Source organism: Benincasa hispida, chromosome 2 (assembly GCF_027475165.1).
Source record: "Benincasa hispida cultivar pf3 chromosome 2, pf3_genome.v1.1, whole genome shotgun sequence".
Taxonomy (NCBI): domain Eukaryota; kingdom Viridiplantae; phylum Streptophyta; class Magnoliopsida; order Cucurbitales; family Cucurbitaceae; genus Benincasa; species Benincasa hispida.
In genome coordinates, this window is record NC_143479.1 from 19,496,915 (window position 1) to 19,518,894 (window position 21,980).

Genomic DNA, 21,980 nt, shown 5'->3' on the forward strand with positions numbered 1-21,980 from the left:
GATAGTTAATAGGGTCAGAGTTAGTATAGATGACTTATGAGAATGTTAATATGTATATATATATATATATGACATATAACCTATGGTTTAATATTGTATCACATACAATATAATCTATAGTTTTAATTCTCTCATCAACGATATTTAATATAAATCTCATTTATATTAAATTTAATTATATGAATCCAATTCACATAATTAATATTTGAATCATATTTAAATATTTATTTCTTCTCAAATAAACTTTATATTATAATGTATCAAATACATTATAGTAAATATATCATATATAATTAAAATAATTATATCACATATAATTAATTCCCTCAATTAATTTGAACAATTCAAATTAATCTAAAATTGATTCTCATAAATCCCCGTTGAGCTATAGAGGGGACCTCATGGACTTATAGCTTGAAACTCTAACGATACTTGAATATGTAATTAAACCCTTTAATTAATTTACTCAGGCACTCCACTAAAGACTGACAGCTACACTCTTCACACTCTAAATATATTTTTGTATCCATTAGATATAATCAATCAACAATGCGATAACCCTTCACAAATTGCTCGTAAGTACAGCTAGGTCCAAATTACCATTTTGCCACTATAGTTACATCTAACTCTTTAAATACCATTGATCCCTCTAATGAACCATAAATCATAGTCCAACTATGACCAAACCCCTCTCGAGTCAAGAGAGGGTGTGGCGTCACATTGTTCAAGTCCCGGAATCAGCCCTTAAGAGAGCAATTTATCTACTTACCCCTACCTCGGTGAAGGAATGAATTTCGTCTTGTGTAGTTGTGTTCCCAACTCTCCAATAAGTCGAATACCCAAAATGGTAGGCTTGTTGAGTCAGCGATCTGGCCAGGCCACTCTCACCCATATTAAATGACTGCCTTCATAAGTAGGAGTTCACAACTCATCAGGATTCAGGTCATGTCACCTATGGTCATCCTAGTGAAATGTAAGTCTCTATTATGAATGGTGTTAAATAATAAGACTAATCATTTTGTGGTCCGGTCTTATACAAGCTCCTTTGTGTAGAATACCTCGTTCACATGTCTCCACGTGAATGATCAAGATCAGATTATTTGTAGCACTTTACAACAATTGTAACATCTACAAAGCAGGTCGTACTCTTAGTGTCATTAGGATAAGGTATCCAACCTTATCCATCTACTACAGACCATTTAGGTTGTATTGTCTCCATATATATGTTTAAGCTACGGAGAAGATAATTTTGGATGTTAGTTTATTGCTTTGTGAGTTTTAATTCTCCTACATGTCAAATAAAACATCTCATATTTTATTAAATAAATAAAATGTTTGTACAATACAATTACAAACTATAGGACGTCAAGTGAATTTGCTAAAGTCATCAGTAAAACTAACACGATATCGATAACTATCATTTGAAATAACAGGGGAAGAACCCCAAACATCACTATGAATCAAAGCAAGAGGTTGATAAGTAGTAAAGTGAGACGTAGGAAAAGAAAGTTGTCATCTTTGCACGTAAACAACTAGTACACGCACAAGTAGATAGAGACTTATTTGGAGACAAATCAATCCTGGACAAGGAACTACGTAATATTTTTAGGGAGGGATGACCTAACCAACGATGCCATAGAAAATATTCTTGTTTAGCCATAAAAACAAAAAAAAATTATGTACTGAATGTTGAGACAGCAGGACGGATGAGATGGGATACTGTTTAAAGGGGACGTCCAGAAACTTTATCCTAAATGAGTAACCAGTTAGAGTCAAAAAAAAGATTTGAAGCCAGGGCAGGGGAATGAAGAATTCTAGAGAGAGTAAAGGTGTGAGAAGGAGTAGAAAGTATACAACTGCCATTGTGGGTAATATTTAGGGCTTGCTCATCGCGAATAATCAAGAGTCCTCACCATTGTAGTTAGTTGATAGGTTGAGATTGGCCAAATCATTTGTTAAATGTGCATTACTCCCACTGTCAAACAACCAAACATTATTAGGAAAAGAAGAAACATTGTTCAAGGTCATAGAGTTGGCCGCCATAGCTACTAATTGGGCTGGAGGTTGACGTCCTTAAATGAAAAATTCATTCTATTGTAACAGTCGAAGGTACTATGCCCAAGTTTGTCACTAATTTGGTATATAATACGACCATTCTGTGAATTCCCTACACTGGAAAACTTGTTAAAATATGGAGATTGGCCCAACAAATGTGGGTGAAACGATGGAAGCCCGCTGGAAAAGGAATTTGCTGAAGTATTCCCAATTGGGCCCTGAATAGGAGAAAATTATGGCCCATAAATGTACCAAAAGCATACCCATGATGTTTTGAACTAAATGTACCAAAATTAGGGCTTCCTCTAGATTGATGGTTTCGTGCTATGCCTATGGATCGATTGCCGCCGCCCCTCTGTTGAGACCCACAACCGAAGCCGCCGCGAGAAGAGCCTTGCTGGAACACGGCCATGTTTTTCAAACCGATGTTTTGTTGAAAACATGGCCGAACAGAGCAATTCGACTAGCGCCTTTGTTGCAAACCGATGTTTTTCTCCTCGGCAACAAGTAGAATTTCGAGTTCCTCAAGAGTAATGGTGGTTTCGCGAGTCTGATGGAGGTCCGAAAGGAATTGAACTCTCAGGGCAAGCCATTGAGAATATGGCGAAGAGCTTCTTCATCATCAATTGACATAGAAGCGGCTGCCAATCGATCTACCTAATTATGAACTTTCCATATGTATTGCTCCTTGGATTCCGTTTGTAATTATTTTACTGTATAGAGAGGAGACCATAATTCCAAGACATTTGAGAGAGTTTGTGAGGAAGATAAAGTAGCCGAAAACTCTTTCAGCTCAAGTTCTCCTTTTTTTTCTTCTTCAAATTTGATAGTTTTTATTGAATCTCGGCATGCAACAACCTCCAATCCGATTGATGTCTAGCGGCTGCTTCAACAATTGAAGTGGGATTAGGTAGGATTGAAAGGAGCTACTACTTGGTATAATGGGGGAAAAACTCACTAAAACCATTTTTTAATTTTAAATTAATTTCAAAATTCAATTAATTCAAAAATTAATTAAAACCGGTTTGATTTAATTCATAATTAACCAGATTCAACATTTCAGAAATTCAATTTCTCAAATTGTATTTAAAATTAGAAATTGATATTATTTTTAATTAATTAAACAAATTTAATTAACTAAATAATTTAATATCAAATGTTAAATTAATCATACACCTAATTTTAAATATGAATCCTATTCATGCAATTAATATTTAAATCAATATTTAAATATTATAAATTCTCTAATTTCGTTTAATTTCAATAAATTAAACGTTAATTACATCAAATATAATTAAACAAACCTTAATTTGATTTTGAACTTATTCAAATTCAACCCTAATTCAAGTTGAACATTTGAAATTGATATCATTCCAAATTCACTCAATTTATTAATTCAAGGTGTTCATGTTTTACGAGTTAGTAGAAGGACCTTATCAACCTGCAGATCATGAGCTCCAATAATTAAAATTAATTGGCTAAACTCTTTAGTTTGAATTAATCAGTATTCATTAACTATTGAGTCACACCACTATAGCTCGATAGTTGCACTCCCCTCACTTTAGATATATTTGTGTCCACATGATTTCCTTCACAAGTTGTTCGTAATAATTGTTGGGTCCCCCGATATTAGATCAAATTTAGGCTAGTGAAAGGGTGGGACCCCTTGTTCAAGACCTGAAGGGTGGGACCCCTTGTTCAAGACCTGGATCCACTACTTAAAAGAACAACCTTTCTCCTTTCCCTAAATCGGATAGGCGTGAATTTCGTCTTGCACCCTATGTCCCAGCTATCTACCTAGTCTTATCCCTGAAATAACCCTACCCATGCAAATTTAAGGATAGTCCCGAATAGACAAGAGTTCATAGTTAGCTCAGGATTAAGACCAAGTTACCTGTGTCATTTAAGCGAAATAGTCAGTCTTAAATAGTAAACAGCGTTATAAAGTAAGAATGACTTATTTCTTGGTCCGATAACTCATTGCATAGAACTCCCCCACTCTTCATGTCAATACATGAACGAATCTGAATAAACGAAGACCATTTTGGCTATTTACTCGAACTTTGATTCATCTTTATGTCTCTACATAAAATTCAAGTATTCATATAATAGTCATGGATCTTAGTTTATTGGATTTAGACTTTATGAATGTAATTAATAGATTTAATAACAACTTTATTAAAGAAATGTTGAATAACACCTTTATTGATAATAGAATATTAATTTTACAAACGGCGAGTTTTAGGACATAAAATCCCACCGTTTCTCGCACATAAAATCCCATCGTTTCTACCCTCACTCCCAACTCTCAAACATCTGCAACTTTGTTCCTGTATGTTTTGACTCAACCAACTATGTTCAAATGGAAGTGTCAAGATCAATAATACTAAAAACGAATAGGTATGAATTCTCACAATTTTTGAACAAACAAATCAGCCCATTTTATAGAAGGGCAAGAAAACCAATCATATAGTTTTACAAGGTAGAAAAGGAAGGTAACCAAATATTGTTACAACAAAAAATAGTTGAGAAAAATAATGAATCTTAACAAAGAGTCTCATCCCGTCAATATCAATTGCATTTATTCAACTTAAGACTTTATTTTTCTAATATGTAAAATTATTTTGTAAACTAAAAATTGGAAAAGTCACCTCTACTAGGCAAAAGACAATACGGGCAAAAGGGACATGTAAAGATTCTCCCTACATTTCCTTTTATGTCAAAGCCTACAAACCAAAATGTGCCAATAAAATTAACCTACGAATCAAAACCTTTCATTAAATTATATCTTTTCAACGAAAACAACTTTCATAATTTAAACCTAGGAATCAAAACCAATTACACCTCTTTTTTTTTAAAAAAAAAAAAAAAAAAAAAAAAAAAACTTTCTAGAACACATGTTTTCATGGAAAATTTTTCACATATAAAAAAAATGTCAAACTATTTACAGAAATAGCAAAAAAATATTGATAGACACTGGTAGACTTCTACTAGCGTTTATCAATAATAGACTTGTATCAGTTTCTATCACTATAGTATCAATAATATACTTCTATCCGTTTCTATTACTGATAGACTTCTATCAGCCTCTATCAATTTCTATCACTGATAGACATTGATAAACTTCTACCGGCGTCTATCAGCGATAAACCTGTATCGGTTTCCATTATTGATAGTATCAATTGTATACTTCTATCAATTTTTATCACCAATAGACATTGATAGACTTCTATTAGCCTCTATAGATGATAAACTTCTATCAACCTCTATCAAATATAGACTTCTATCGGCCTCTATCAATTATAGACTTCTATCAGTTTCTATCACTAATAAACTTCTATCAATGTCTATTTGTGATAGACATTGATAAAAATGTCTATCACAACTATCCAAAAGCAATAAAACTCAAATCTAGCATCCAACTTCATGAATAAATTAATTTTTACACCAAAACTTAATGGGTGTTCAATAACCAAACAAAATTAACCCAAAACACCCAAAATCTTACCCTAACGGCCAAAAATTCACAGAACTCTAACGCTAGTGGTAACAAGATATCAGAGACGAGGATTAGGCTGCACAGATCTAAGAGTTAGAGAAAGAGAGAGAGAATGAATGAATCAGATAGAGAGAGAAAAATTAGCTCATCAGCCTTTGGAAAAAAAAAAAACTAGACATCCCTTGGCAAACCCAACAAGAAATTCGTATAAAAATCGCAAAATAGAGCTTGACAAAGATCAATACATTCACATCCAAACATATCTCATAAACATTTAGGAAAAAAATGTCCTAAGAAACAATTGGATAATGCAAGCAACTAAGAAAATTTTAATTTTTACTAAAAGATTGAGAAATTATGAGATCCTTTTAAAGACCAATTCGAAATCAAAAGTGGGCCACAGTAGGAAAAGCCTTCAATAGATCTCCAATTCCCACCAAAAAGAAGCTCGATAGATTAACGAAAATTAGAAATATTTTACAAAACATGTTCGAAAGACATAAGACAAAGAAAGAAATTAGACAATGTACAAAAATCTTGTTACTCTATTTCTTGAGTTAATGGTTTGATTGTTTTTGGTGTTTTGTTTTGTTGTTATTGAAAGAGAAAGACAACAACGCAGAGGGAGGAGAGGAAAACAGATGGAGATTAAAGGGGTAGAGAAATGACTATTAGACGTTAGAGTGCATGGGTTAGAGAGAGGCTAAGATCGCATCGAAGAAGAAAAAGAAAGTACATAGGTTAGAGAGAAAGACCGAAAAACTTTTTTGAAAATTATCTTTTTTTTAAAAAAAAAAATCCCTCTATTTTCACCAAAATACCTTTTCTGCATGTATTTTACAATTTCAATATAACGCATAAAACATAATATATCTTTATAAAAACAAAGTCCAAAAAATATTTATTTATGGCAAATAAATTAAGAACGTACTAAACACTTTTTAATGACTTTGAATTAAAACTTCAAGATTTCATATATACGTTTTTTTTTCTTTGAACATAGTTTTTAAACACTCAAACAGAGTGAAGAAGAGTTTTGTCCCCCTATCTTTTCCTTTAATCTTTTTTTATAAAGACATCTCTTTTAACTTTTAAAAAATTTTAATGATTAAAGCAAAACTATATAATATTTATTATATACTAAGAACCTCATATATATATATATATATGTAAAGACACACACATACATATATATACACTTAACTAAAGCTACGAAATTTCATGTGACTTGCACGTTCTCTAACTAGTATATATAAATGGATAATAAAGGAGAATTTTTACATTCCCTTTGTGTCTTTAAATCTTTTGAGAATTCATATTTTGCTCTCACAACCTTCATAATATTTTTAATAATTCTTATTTTTCGCACTTAAGTATACACATCTCCACCAAAAATGATATCCCACCTTTTCGGCTTGATGCATCGCTTCACATAATAACTAAAGTTCATCTAGACACATCCCTTCATATTATAACTACAAATTTTATAAACGCATTCTTTCACATCATAACTACAAATTTTATAGATACATCCTTTCACATCATAACTACAAAAATTTAAGAATATAAATACAAATTCTTTTTTGGCCCCATCTTGAGTGTCTTATTATAAAAAAGAATTTTAGATTAACAATATTGAAATTTTCATTTCCAATTTCAAGATGGTCGCAATCCTCCTCCGTATCTCCGTTTTATTGGCTGCTTTTTTTAGTGGATTTCTACTTCCACTACCACCTAAGGCTCTCACTGAATAATATAGTCTCCATGGGATTTCTCCGTGACTCTTCCTTTCATAATGGAAATCAAGTGAGTTTCTTCTCTCTAATTTTTTTTTAAAAGAAAGAAAAAGAACAAAGATGTTTAGTAAAAAAATATTGAAAAGATGGAGAGATTCAATGATAAATTTTATGTATATTATTCCATAAAAATTGAAGACGACAAATAAAAAGAAGCATAGATACAAAGAATATCTAAATATACGTGTCAACATGACATTAGACAATGATTAACAAAAAAAAAAAAAAAGGAATTAAATAGTACGAAATTAACCACAAAATATAGTAGAAAAGCAATCTTAATACTATGGTTTAACATTTATGTTTTTTTTTAGCATAGTGGGGGTGGAGATCAAACCACCAATTTCGTGGTTGCTAAACATATCAGTCAGTTGAGTTATGCTCTCTTTGCCATTAACATTTAATTTTGGTTGATAAGATAGGTAAGATTGAGAGATTCAAAATAATTTCTATTGTTTTATTATTTTGACATAGGTTATGAGAGATGATAAACTTTATTTATTATTACTATTATTATGTTTGGAGAATGAAAGGAGAATCTTTATCTAATCAATTTTATTTATTAATTTCATTTCAATTACATTGCAGGCATTTAAATTTTATTCATCCATCTATTTTATAATTTTTCTTTCTCTTTCTTTACTTTTATTCATGTTAAATATTTAAGATTTAAACTCAATTATAAGTATGTTTATTTAAAAATCTAATTCATGCATTAAAAAGTATAGATCAAATAGTTTCTACCACAATTTTGTTATTTATATTTGAAATGAAGAAGAAATAGACATTTAATTTTCACAATTTTAATCATTATTTTAAAAAGTAGAAACATTATCAAATCACAATTTTTATATAAATTGGATTTTTTTTTTCTTTGTTTTCACCTTTTAGTTTTATTTACTCAACGATTCAAAATTATTTTATTTTTAAGTTAAAATAAAAATCATGAAAATCCTGAATTACACTTTTAGATGGGGTAATTATTGATGGTAAAACTGCTGAAAATGTTTTCAAATATAACAAAATGTCAATATGTATTAGTGATAGACAGCAATAGAATTGTGATTGAAGTCTACCGCGGTCTATCACTGGTAGATAGTGACATTGTGCTGTATTTATAAATAAATTGATTCATTTTACTTTATTTCAAAACAGCCCCATCTTGATATAATTTATGAAATAAAAATTTAACAAGAGGTAGTTTAAGTTGGTTACAAATATAACAAAATTTAATTTCATTTTTTGAAATTTTAATCTTAAACTAACCTGTAAGTTTAAAATTTACAAATAAAATTTATTCCAATTTTTTCCACAGTAAGTTTAAGTTTTATATTTGTTAAAAAAAAAAAATAAACTTATGAGAATGCCCATAAGTAGACATGTCCACGGGGCCATCCCGTCCCCATCCCCGTCCCCGCCCCCCTTATACCATTTCCCGAAAACGAGGCAGGGATTCCTGCAAGGATTCTGCAGGGATCGGGTTTCCCGTGGAGAAAAATTTTCCGTCTTTGTTTTTTTTTTTTATTCAAATATGGACTTTTCCAATGCAATTTTAATTAAAACAAAGCATTTCTGAGTGCAAATTTCAATAGAATATTATCAATTTTCTATTAAAAACATCCATTTATAATCCATGAATTATTCTCATTAAAATTCAACATAAACTTAAATAATAAAAACATCCATTCTTAATCCATCAATAATTCTCATTAAGATTCAACTTAAACTTAAATAATAAAAACATCCATCCATAATTGTTTTAAGAAAAGTTACAACATGACAACAACAACATATTTGTTTTAAGAAAAGTTACAACATGACACATCCATCCATAATTTGTTTAAGACACAACACAACATGACAACAACATGACAATAACATAATCAAATCAAGCCGCCATCAACAAATTTTATCCAACTTTGTAAGGGATGATTCCTGAAAAATAACACAAATATTGTACATATTAATATAAATCAATATTAAATTAATAATAATAATACACGAACTTATAACTTACATCATCTGGATCTTGATCCTCAAGAACATTTTCCAAAACTTTAACATCTATAGGAGTATGTTTATCCATTTAAAGCATGTAAAAGGAAAATTAGATCTCAAATTGTAAATAATAAAAGTTTATTAAATAAATTAAACAATAATATTAATTCATACCATCCGTCCATATCCAATCAAGAGTACACATCAAAGCTTCCAATAAATTTTCATGAATTTGAGTACGATGTAGACCTACATGTCTACCACCAATACTAAATGCAGATTCAGAAGCAACAGTAGTGACGGGAACGGCTAGAATATCTTTTGCAATTTGATACAAAAGAGGATACTTCACTCCATTCAACTTCCACCATTGCAAAATGTTAAAGTCATCCAGCCGTAGTAGAAGAGACTCATCCAAATAATGATCCAACTCTGATTCGACATTATCAACATCATTTTCAACATTATTAACAAACTCTTCGAACTTGAGATATCGATCTTTCTTATTAACAAGAGCAGTTGAACTACTACTTCCATCTCGCCTTGAAGTCGAAGAAGTACTAATTGTAGATGTAGAGAACATTGAGGTTCTTCTATTGTTCTTGAATTTGAACTATAAAACTTCATCAAATCACAACACAAGTCTCTAACACGTTTAATTTCAATAGTATGATGAGATCCATAGATTTGAGGAAAGTAAAACTGGATCAATCTCATCTTAAACCTAGGATCTAATACTGTAGCTATTGCCAATACACCATGAATCACACTCCAATATTTTTCAAACTTAGTAATCATTTTTTATGCCATTACTTGTACCTCCTCAACATCAGAGTTAAGCCACTTAGAAAGTTCCAACTTAATTTCACAAACTTCTTCGAAAAGGACATTGGAGGTTGGATAACTTGACTCAGAAAACAACTCAGTCATCAAGTAAAATGGTTCTAATCTATCACACATTTCTTTTGCAAAATTCCAATCAGTATCTGAAGGAAGACAAGTGTATAGTGGTTCACGTTGTTTTAGACGAGGAAAAACATCCTTGTATTCCAAAGTAGTTTTAGCATCACAAAGGTTGAATTCCATCTTGCAACACAATCAAGACTTCGTTTTTTAGTGCATGGAATTTGTAATTGACAAACTCCTTCTTCAAATTTTTCCTTACTTTTTGCAAAAAGAGTCCAGAAATGAACAATACCTCTAATCTTCTCTATACCACCCGAAATTACAGTCAAACCATCTTTCACTATCAAATTCAAAATATGTGCACAACAACGAATGTGGAACAAACTTTCATGTAACCACAATGTCATTAAATCTAACTTCCTCAATAAAATGTCAACCATTGGATCATTTATTGAACAATTATCTACTGTTAAAGTGGATAATTTACGATCTATGTTCCAATAAAAAATACACTCCATTAATGCTTCAGAAAGTAACTGTCCAGTATGTGGATGTGGCACGTACGTGTACAAACCTAGTATAGTAGTATTATGTAATAATATGTTAAAATGAAAACTACCAAATGAACAAAAAAAAAAACATAACAACATAAAAGATTTAAATTATCTTAAAAGTTTGTTTTGCAGGACCCAAGAATCATCAATAAAATGTGCAGTGATTGTCATGTATCCCTTCTTCTGACTAGACGTAGTCCACATATCTGTAGTAAAAGCAATCCTACTTCTATTGTTTTCCAAAAACCTCATTGTTTTAATTCTATCTTCTTCATAAATTTTTATTATATCTCTCCTCATTGTGGTTCTTGAAATCATCTTAAACAATGGTTGAATACCACTCAAAAACTTTCTAAATTCTTTGTGTTCAACCATGTTTATTGGATATTCATGTAAAATTATAGCACAAGCAAGATCTCTTCTAGAAGCTTCATAATCAAAGAAGATCGGATTTAGGACTACTTTTTTCCACAATAATTACATATTGCTTTCATGGTGTCATTAATTTTTTGTCTTTTATAATGATTCCATACTACTGACGTCAACTTATTAATTTTTAGTACATCTTCATTATCATCGGTATCTAATGTAATAGGCATAGATTGATCATTACCACTAGAAACACTATTTATTGGGCTTGATTCGCTCATGTAGATGTTGGAGTTGAACCACCTTGTTCTAACTCATTATTATTTGATAGAGTCATTTTAAAATTTCATCTACAAATAGTCAAATAATAACAAAACAATCACAAAATCGAACAACTAGTCAATTTCAGACATACAAAAAAATCAAATTTGAATTTCTAACATATCAGATTTATAACCATTCAGAAATACCAACATTCAAAGATTAAACATACCAAAAATCTTACATGCATTCAGATTTATAACCATTCAGAAATACCAAAAATCAAATAAATAAAATAACTATAACTCATTTTATCTTATACACAAATCATATCTGAAAGTAATATTCAAATTTCGGACATACCTTGAGGGAGAGTCGGCAGATCGGACGACAAATTGGACCAGAGTTTGATGGGATAGGGGACGGCGAGTCAGCGACGGGGTGAGGCCGTGAGGGTGAGACTCGAACTCGAATTGGTGCAGTGAGGGAGAGGAACTCGCGTGTCTGATGACTCGTGCGGTGAGGCGGTGCTGGTGAGTCATGACTGGGAGGGAGAGCCGGAGAAGGATTAGTGGCCACGTGACTGATGACTCGTGCGGGAGACTAGGAGTGGGAGAGCCGAGTTAGTGGATGGGCCCCACAGGAGATTGTGCGGGAGACCGAGTGTCGGAGCCGAAAGGGAGAGCCAGAGAGGGAAAAACATGAAGAAGCAGTAGAGGCGCAACGCAAGGGAAAAGGAATTCATTTAATGTTAGGGTTTTATAATATCGGGGCGGGGCTGGGGACATGAGGAAAAAAATTTCCCACACCTTCTCCCATTTTCCGTGTGTTCGGGGCGGGTGCCTGCGGGTTAAATGGACAAGATATTTTTTAATCCTAACGGAAAATCCCAACAAAACCTTTATCCCAAATTTTTTTTCCTTTACAAATTACAACAAACCACCACAAAGATGATAGTTGAAATTTGAAAAAAATGGAGGCAAACAAAATGGAAACCAAATTTTAAGTTTTAAATTGAAATTGGGTATGAAAAGTTGTGTTAGGTAAAAATAAAATTGAAGTCAATTGAATGAGAGACAAAATAATATTTTCATTATGTAGGATCCTCCATTAAAAATTAGAAAATGTTACAAAGAAGTTAGAAAAGTAAGTTTTTTAGAAAAGTAAGTTTTTTTTCCTTTTAAAAAGGTTAGTTTTGTAAAGTCAAAAACTTTTTAGGTTAGAAATAATAATTTTTTTTGTTTTAATTGTAATAGATCTCATACGTACTAAAAATATTTTAAAAGTAATTGTTTTATAAGATAAAAAAAAAAAAGTTTTGCATCTATTTGAACCTTAAATTTTAAATTTTTTAGCTAATTTATACATTAATTTTAAAAATATATTTAATCGTAGTTATTAAGTACAAAATTAAATTTAATGTCCAATATCACTGTTCACACGAGATTTCAAGAGAAATTTATTTCGTGAAACTTGAACTTTGTATTTGTATTAATTGTATGGAAACTAAGTACAATCTCTAATCCATAATATTTTGATGCTTTCAAAATAAACTATAGTCTTTAAGCTGGTTGATCTACTTTTGCATGATCGGCCTTTGGGCTTGTTGACCTTCTTGGATGATCGTCCTTTGAACTTATTGATCTTCTTGGATGATCGGCCTTTGAGCTTGATGATCTTCTTGAATTATCGACCTTTGGGCTTGATGATCTTCTTTGATGATCGGTCTTTGGGCTTGTTGATCTTCTTGGAAGATTGGCCTTTGGGTTCAATGATCTTTTTGGACGATCGGCCTTTGGGCTTGTTGATTTTCTTGGATGATCGGCATTTGGACTTGATGATCCTCTTGGATGATCCGTCTTTAGGCTTGATGATTTTCTTGGATGATCGGTATTTGGCCTTGATGATCTTCTTGAATGATCGACCTTTTGGCTTGTTGATCTTCTTGGATGGTCGGCCTTTTGGCTTATTGATCTTCTTGGATGATCAGTACTTGCATGAGGATTCAAGAGAAACTTATTTCGTGGAGTCGAACTTGAGTTGGTGTTGTTGTTGATGTTGATTTGATGCGATGTAGTTCGATCTCTAGTACTTGATCCTCTGATTCTCTCTTGGTTGAATGCGTATGTGATGTATAGAAGTGGGGCATATGGATGTTCTTAAGCTTCGAGTCTTGGAAGAATGCTTGTATCTTCAGAAGTTAAGGAGTCTTCTGATTGTAGAGAATTCCCTCTAAGCTCTCTGGAATGTAGAATTACTAAACCCCACTAATAGCTTGTAGAAATACAAGCTATTGTAGCATTTTACTTAGAATTATGAGGGCTAATAAGCAGAATATGCGTTAATAATACCAAGAATTCATGTGGAAAAGTGAGCTTGCGGACAAGCACCAGAAATCTTCACTAACCTTATATCATGCGTTATTATGCATCAAAGCATCTATTTTTGCAGCCATTGTAGGAATTGACCGCATGCATCAATCTCGGACCGTCGCAAGAGTAATCCCATGCATTTTCATAAAGATTAATTCGCCGCATGGAATGTTGCATCCACAGAGTGATAATCGTAATGGAAGATTGATCGCCAAGTGGGTGGAATGTGTTGACACTTTAGGAGAAACAAGCTGGAACACATATCTTGGGAATATCAACGAGATAAGGTGATGTTGACGTTTTCCATACCGCGACAAAAGTAGCAATGAGTTAGAATGCAATCATCAATGTTGTCGACTCTTGAGCTCTATAAATAGAGCCTTGGATCTTCACTTTAAACGATCCGAGTTTATGCTTCAAGGCAGATTCTTGTGATCACAGATGAGAGCACGAGCAAGACTTTCTTTGAGGATTTTTCACCTCCACAGCCCCTTCCGAGTGACGACCGGAGTTTTGCCAGAGATAGAGCTCGAGAGAGACTTCTCCACCATCCATCCATGGCATCACCAACAGCCTTGACGCATTTCGGATGAAAAAGCAATAGATTACTTACACCTAGCCTTCCACCTCTCCTTTTATTGTAATACCAACAAAGGTATTATATTATATTTTGGGTTAAGACATTAATATTTTTTGTAATCAATGCATCCTTTAGTTCCTTCAGCACCATCTTTATCATCTTCTTCTTCTTTAGCATCGTCTATATCATCATTTAGTTAAGTATCAAAGACTGTCGCATACTCAGTCATGCAACATAGAGATATGACGCATGTAGCAAACCACCGAGAGGTGTGCGTTACACGAGTATAGTGAGTTAATCCTCTTTGCTTGGTGTGAGGCTGTCGCAATGCTTGTCTATGAGCTGATTAGCTACAATCAACTGCCCGAGAGGGTAAGTAGTGGGACGCACTCAAGAAAAGTAAGCTTTGTTCCTAGAGATAGGAATGATCTTATGCTCGATGTAACCATGCATTATAGAGATATAAGCATGCAGCTGGCCACTGAGAGGTATGCGATGTATTAATGTGGCGAGATGGGATTACTCGAGCGACTAAAAATATTCAAGTCGTCTTATTATGCGTTAACAGTTGTTGTATCTCTAACAATTCTCATAGTTAAACTTCCATTGCTCAATCTGTTTATTTAGGAGTAGGAGTAGCGCATAATCCATTAACTTCTGTCTTTTTACTTTTATTTATCGCCTCAAACGCATTGCTTCACAAACATTATTAAGTTACAAGTCCCTGTGTTCAACCTCGGATCATCCCGAGAAACTTGCGTTCTCGTTATACTTGGCCCGAAAGCAAGAAAACTTATGACAGGAATGCATGGACATCGCATACGTGCTTAAACGCATATTGCATATTTTCTAGTCCAACATATGACCTTCGATGCATGGAGATTAACACATAACAAAAGATTAGTGCATTTTTTCCTCTCCCTTTTCCTACGAACACCCACAAATGAGGAAAGCCTCCCTATTTATAGAGTTCTCAGGTGGGCTTCATGGGCTTAGGTTTGGTTGGTCCATTGACTTGGCCCCTGGACCCAACTAATTAGATTTGGGCCTTATGTGATATTTGGGTCAAATTAAGCCTATTTTTTAGCTTAATCGGACTTTTAACCCAAATAATAATATTAAATTGGTCAAATTAATCTTATCTTATTCAACGGTCATGATAAAACTACGTGGCGTCATCGAAATTTGTCTTCAACTTTAATTTGGGACTCATGACATCTCCTAGTTGGTCCCAAATTTGATGATTTGAAATTTCGTCATTAATTTAGTGAATGACATGGCAGTATGTGATTGGTTCAAAATTTCTCGTTCAACAATCACATTTAACTTTTAACATTTTCGAATATGTAAGAAATGTATTACATGCAAAATAGATATTCTAATAATTATTAAACACAAAAAACAAAAATTCAGAGACCTATTAAATAATTTATAAAGTTGAAGAACTATATATAAATAATGGACTAAATTTCTAATTATATATACATTTGTTCCCCTTCATTTGGAGTTCTGTATTCAACGCTCCATCCACTACGAGGGTTGATATGAAATTTGTGTAAAAAATAACAAAATAAGTCATTTGAGTAAATGTGTCAACAAAATAATGGATTATAATACATTGTGATTTAAGTTATATAAATTGAAGTTCATACATCATCCATTTATGTGTAGTGCCTTACATAATTTGACGATGGTTCTGGTGATGATGATTCAAATACTTATTTATTTATTAAATTAAATAATATCTAGAGTTAAAGAATTAAATTATATATAGATAATATTAAATTCATTGTACGCATAGCTTATATAGAAAAAATATATTTTTAAAATTTATAACACGTACATTGCATTTAGGCCATGTTTACATCGGATAAATGAAAAAAGGTGTAATTTAGGTTATTTCAATTAGACCGTCAATTGAAATGGGCTCAAAAGGTAAAATCATTTAGGGCTGACGAGAAAAATAGCAAATTTTAAAGTTTCATTTGGAAAAATAGCAAAAAAATTTCAAAATTTTAAAAATAGCAAAATTAATTTAAATAATAGAAAGTACTAATTAGTAAAGGACAAACTATCCTAAAGACTAACAAAATGAGTACAAATAAACAATACTTCAAACAAAGCTTGAAAACCACAAATATACTCCATCTAAACATTCTAGAAGAAAAAAAAATTACAATCTCAACCAAAAGCTAGCTAAAAAACAAATAACATGACCAAAATCTTAGAAAGAGTTCCAAAATCCAAAAATCTCAATATGGTCCTCACCAACAACCAATTGGTAACTACTTCTTCGATGGACAACCACGATGGTGTGCCTATAGTACGATGGTCACAGGTGGTGGCATGCGACTGCTTAAAGAATCAGTTGGTGAAGAGCAAAAGAAGACTTGACAGTCATGCAAGCCGAAATGTAGCAGAGATCGTGATGGTGAGAGAAGAAAAAATGGAAGGTTCTAAAGGAGGAGACCAAAATGCGACTATGGCGAGAGGGTGCGCTGATATCAATTTTAAAGAAGAGGTTGTGGAGATATTATGGTTGCAAGCTTGTTGCAAATGGGAATAAGAAATAGAGAAAGAAAAGAGTGGGAGAGAGGGAGGTAAAGTAGAATTAGTATTTTTTTAAATAAAATATGTATTTATAAATATGTAAGGAGGAGGGTGCTTAGATTTTTTTTTTATTTTCCACAAAAAATTATAAATATATTGGAACTTGGAAATGAGGGTTAGGTTTTTTTTTTTTTTTCCTCTTTTAATGAAACAATGGAGAACAAATCTTATTAAAATAATAAATAGGTATATAAATATATTTTATATACCAATGATATATTGTTATATCACTAGATTACATTTTAAAAGGTATAAACTATATAAATAGTAATAATATAAACAAAAAAAATGTGAATATGCTAACAAAACGTATAAACAAATAAAAAAAGAATAAGATAAAATAGAATTTGATAACAAAAGATAGATTCAAATGGATATTGTTGGAGAAAAATCAGGGAGAATCTCTAAATTAAATCAGGAAACATGAAAAATGATGATTCAAATCGCATAACTCCATGTTACAATTATAATGTATGTGTAGATGTAGATTAGTTAATCTCATAACTTCATGTTACAATTACACTGTATATGAAAATGTATATTAGTTAATTTCTAGATCCCACCGAAGACAAACTAGAAATACATTTAACTTCATATTACATTTTGAATCTGATAACAACATGTTTAAATGATTGAAAAAGATTTAAATAAAACTAAAACTGGTAACAAAAAGTTAAACCAATTTAAAAAGAGTTAGATAAACCAAATTTGATAATTATGTTCTCAAAAGGTTGGAGAGAATGATATGTTTCTGCTTAATTATTATTCAAATATAGTGTATTTGAAAGATTCAAAGACACATTAAAGAGTAGTTAACCACCACACAAAATTCATAACTCTTATTCTCTAGCATCCAACGCAACTGCGGAAGTTTCGATTTATTGTAGTGTTTAACTTTAATTCTCTCTATTTAATAAGATCTCATCTTCTTTCGCCGAAAAACAAAGAAAACTAATTATAATAATGAAGTAAAAGAATATTGAATCATCATACAAGAATATATAAAGAGGAAAATAGGAAAATCGATGGATTAGTGAATAGAATCGTTTGGTAAAATCAAAAGATGAGGATGAAAATAATTGAAATTAAGAAGAAAAAAAAACAAATTTGTAAATTCAATCTTATTTATTCGTCAATAACAAATACATGATGTTAAAATAATGAAATGTAAAGTAACCAAAAATGTATTTCAAAATGTTAACAATGGTAGTATAATAATATAATATGATATAAAATGAGATAAAAATAGTAACTAAATATAAAATATGTACAGTTGAATCTAATAACATATACAAAAAACAATTTAAATCTTAAAAAATATGGAAAAATATCCCGTTAATTTATTAAGAATATGTATAAAATAATGAAAAACAATTCACATTTGAAAAAAAATGTGATTTGATAAAATAAAATTTGATAATATATGGATATTTAAAATATAAATTTGTTAGAAAATTCAGATTAGTTCAAAGAATGGTTAAATAGAATATAAACTAATAATAAAATCTGCATTGAAATATTAATTAGGTGAAAAAAATTAGGAAAAGCGGTTATTTTTGGAAAGATGATTATTTTTATTTTTTTTTCAAATGAATTGATTAAAGAGAAAGTGGAGAACTAAGGAGTCGACAATTATCCGGTGTACGGAACCCCATCATTATTTATGATTCTATACTTTCCATGTATTTATAGTTTCATTAATAACAAAAGCTACGAATCAAACAAGGGTAAAACAAAGATTTGAAAATTTGTGGCCATGTGTATATCACATGAGTTGTCATAAATCTTATTATTTGTCGGTTTTGCCATTTTTCAAAATCAAACCCTAAAATTTGTCATATGATCCAATTCTCCATGATTTTATTATGTTTGTTGGTGTTTACTCATCAATTTTTTCAAAAGTAGTATCATTTCGATTGAAGCAGTTTATTTCACGTGACGAAATGTAAAATTAAAAAGACTAAACGACCTGTCGATTGTTTGAGACCATTCCTCTTCACTTCGTCAAGCTTCAATTCTGTACTTCCATTTTTTGATATCGATTGATAGATACAGTAGGTCGGTAAGCATATGAAAAGTTGTAATATGTAAAATTCATAAAATATGCACCGATCAACGTACTAGTTAACTGATAAATTTGACGATACTTAGTTCATAAAAACGTACCGATCAATGTTGAAGTTATCGGCGGACTATCATAAACGATAGATCAACAAGGATAGGAACGAATGGGGGTTAAAAAACTATTTAAACAATAACTATCATTACTGATCAAACTAACATAAAAAGATAAATCCAACAATATTTTTATCGTTGTTGACTATGTCATTGAAACAGGTAGATCGATAGGCATAAGAGCAAATGGTTTTATAAAGTATTTACCGATCGGTGCATCCGCAAAGCTGTATGTTATGATATCTGAGGGAAAACGATGGAAAGTGGACATAAAATAGTTTGATAAAATAAGTGGATCCCACTGCATATTCGAACTTAATCGGATTGAGCACCTTCGAAGCTAAATCAGTTTACAAGATTTGATTACAGATGGAACAGTGGATCCTATATTTAATTGCAATTATGAATGTACGTATAAACTGTTGGTTTATATGTCCTAAAACTCACAGTTTGTAAACTTTAGACATATTTCAATTTTCAATAAAGATGTTATTAAGATTATTTCATTAAAGCTGTTATTGAACATATAAATTGCATTTATAGATTCCTAAATCCAATAAACTAACAAACCTATAACTATAACATCAATACTCAAACTTTACGTAGAGACATAAATATGATCAAATTTAACTATATAGCCAAAACGGTCTATAAGTATAAGGATAGGATTAGGTACCTTATCCTGGGGACACTATGGATGCGACCCGCTTTGTATATTGATACAAACAATGTGATCCTACAGTCATTCATGTAGAGACATGCGAGTTGGGGCATCCCATGGAAAAGATGTTTACATAAGACTAGACCACAAAATAGTAACTTTTCTTTATAACGATCATTTTCTGTTAAAATTGATTATTTCAATTCAAAAACAAGGTGACTCGATCTCAATTCTGAGCTAACTATGAACTCATGTTTATTCTAAAGGAAATCGAATCCGAGATTTCCATGAGCAGCGGAAATAAGATCATTTACAATCATGAATGAACATTACAAATTACTGTCAAAACAGAAACATGCGGTTATATAATCAATATAGAAATTACAGTATGAAAACTACAAATGAACAAGGATGAACGCTATGAACATTTGTAGACTCGTCTCCACGCTCCTTGCTTACAAACGCTCGAAAACAGCAACCTCGAACGCTTGAACAACATGACTGCAACTCTGCACAAACTCTTCGCACTCGTCCTCAGCGATCGCCTTGGTCATGAACACTCCAACAGCAACACGAAACGACCTCCACAGAACCACGACGGTGTCGAGTTGAGTATGACACAACCAAGAAAGTTACCTTGGTATTCTCGGTGTGAGAATTTAAAGGGTGGGCTCTGTTCGGACTTGGAATGAGGCAGACGAAGGAGAAACACCGATCGTGTACACGATTGAGCAAGTAAGAGATGACACGAACCTATCGCATAGGTCGATGCCCAATCGTTTAGCTAAAGCTAAGCAATCGTCTCGCAAAAGCTAAATGATCGTTTAGTTCAGTGTCTATCGCCTACAAAACACGACACAATCGTTTACTAAAACACACTGTCGCTTAGTAAATCCATATTTACTTTACAAGCGCCGTGAGTTTTCTTTTTGCCAAAGAAAATCTCAAAACAATTTTTTGACAAAAAACTTACTAAAATTAGGGGGGAAATTTTCCTTTTAACTCACGATTACCATGAAAATCCAATAACCACCCACTCATTTAGTTATTAAAGAAAAAGAATTAATTATCTAATAATTGATATTATTATAAATATAAACGATAATCAACTTATCATACTATATTTATAACTTATAGTTTTAATATTTCATTTCATGAAACATATAAACCATAGTTCTTTTTCTATTCTATTGTACTTAATGTAAATCTCATTTACATCAATCCTCCACTAGATGTATCTTATACATCATATCGATTATATCATATATAATCAAAATACCTCTTGTCAATTTGAACATTTCAAATCAACACCAAGAACTGATCCTCAATTGAATCCATTGAGCTACCAAGGGTATCTTATAGACCTGTAGCTCGAAGCTCCAACGGTACGTGAATAACTAACTAAACTCTTTAGTCATGGGATCCACCATCCATTAACTACCAGGTACTCCACTAAAGACCGATAGCTGAACTCTTCTTATCACAGATATATTATGTGTCCATCTTAACCAATCAGAAGTGCAACAACCCGTCATAGATCGCTCGTAAGTATAGCTGGGCCAATAACCGTTATGCTCTTGTAGTTACATCTGTCTCCTTAAGTACCACTGATCCCTCTAATGAACATAAGTCATAGTCCTAATATGACTGAGTCTTCTCTTTCAAAAAGAAGCTATGACCGCTATGTTCAAGCCCTGGAATCAGCCCTTAAGGGAGCAATCTCTCTACTTATCTCTTCTTCGGGAAAGAAGTGAATTCCATCTTATGGATTGAGTTCCCAGATCCCAGATCAGACAAGTCCCCAAAAAGGTAGGCATGTTGAGTTGGCAATCTGGCCACTCTCACCCATACTAATCAAAGGATCGCACTCAAAGGAAGGCGTTCCCAAAACACTCAAGATTGAGGTCGTATCATCTATGTCGTTTAGGTGAGATGTAAGTCTCTAGTATCAACGACGTTATATATAGAGTCTAGTCATCTGGTAGTTCAGGTCTTATACAAACTCTTATTATAGGACACCCCCACTCGCATGTCTCCACATAAATGGTCAGGATCTACCATCTGTAGTAGTTTACAATACTTTCAAACCTCTACAAAGCGGGTCGTATCCGTAGTGTCACTAGGATCAGGTATCCCACCTTAAT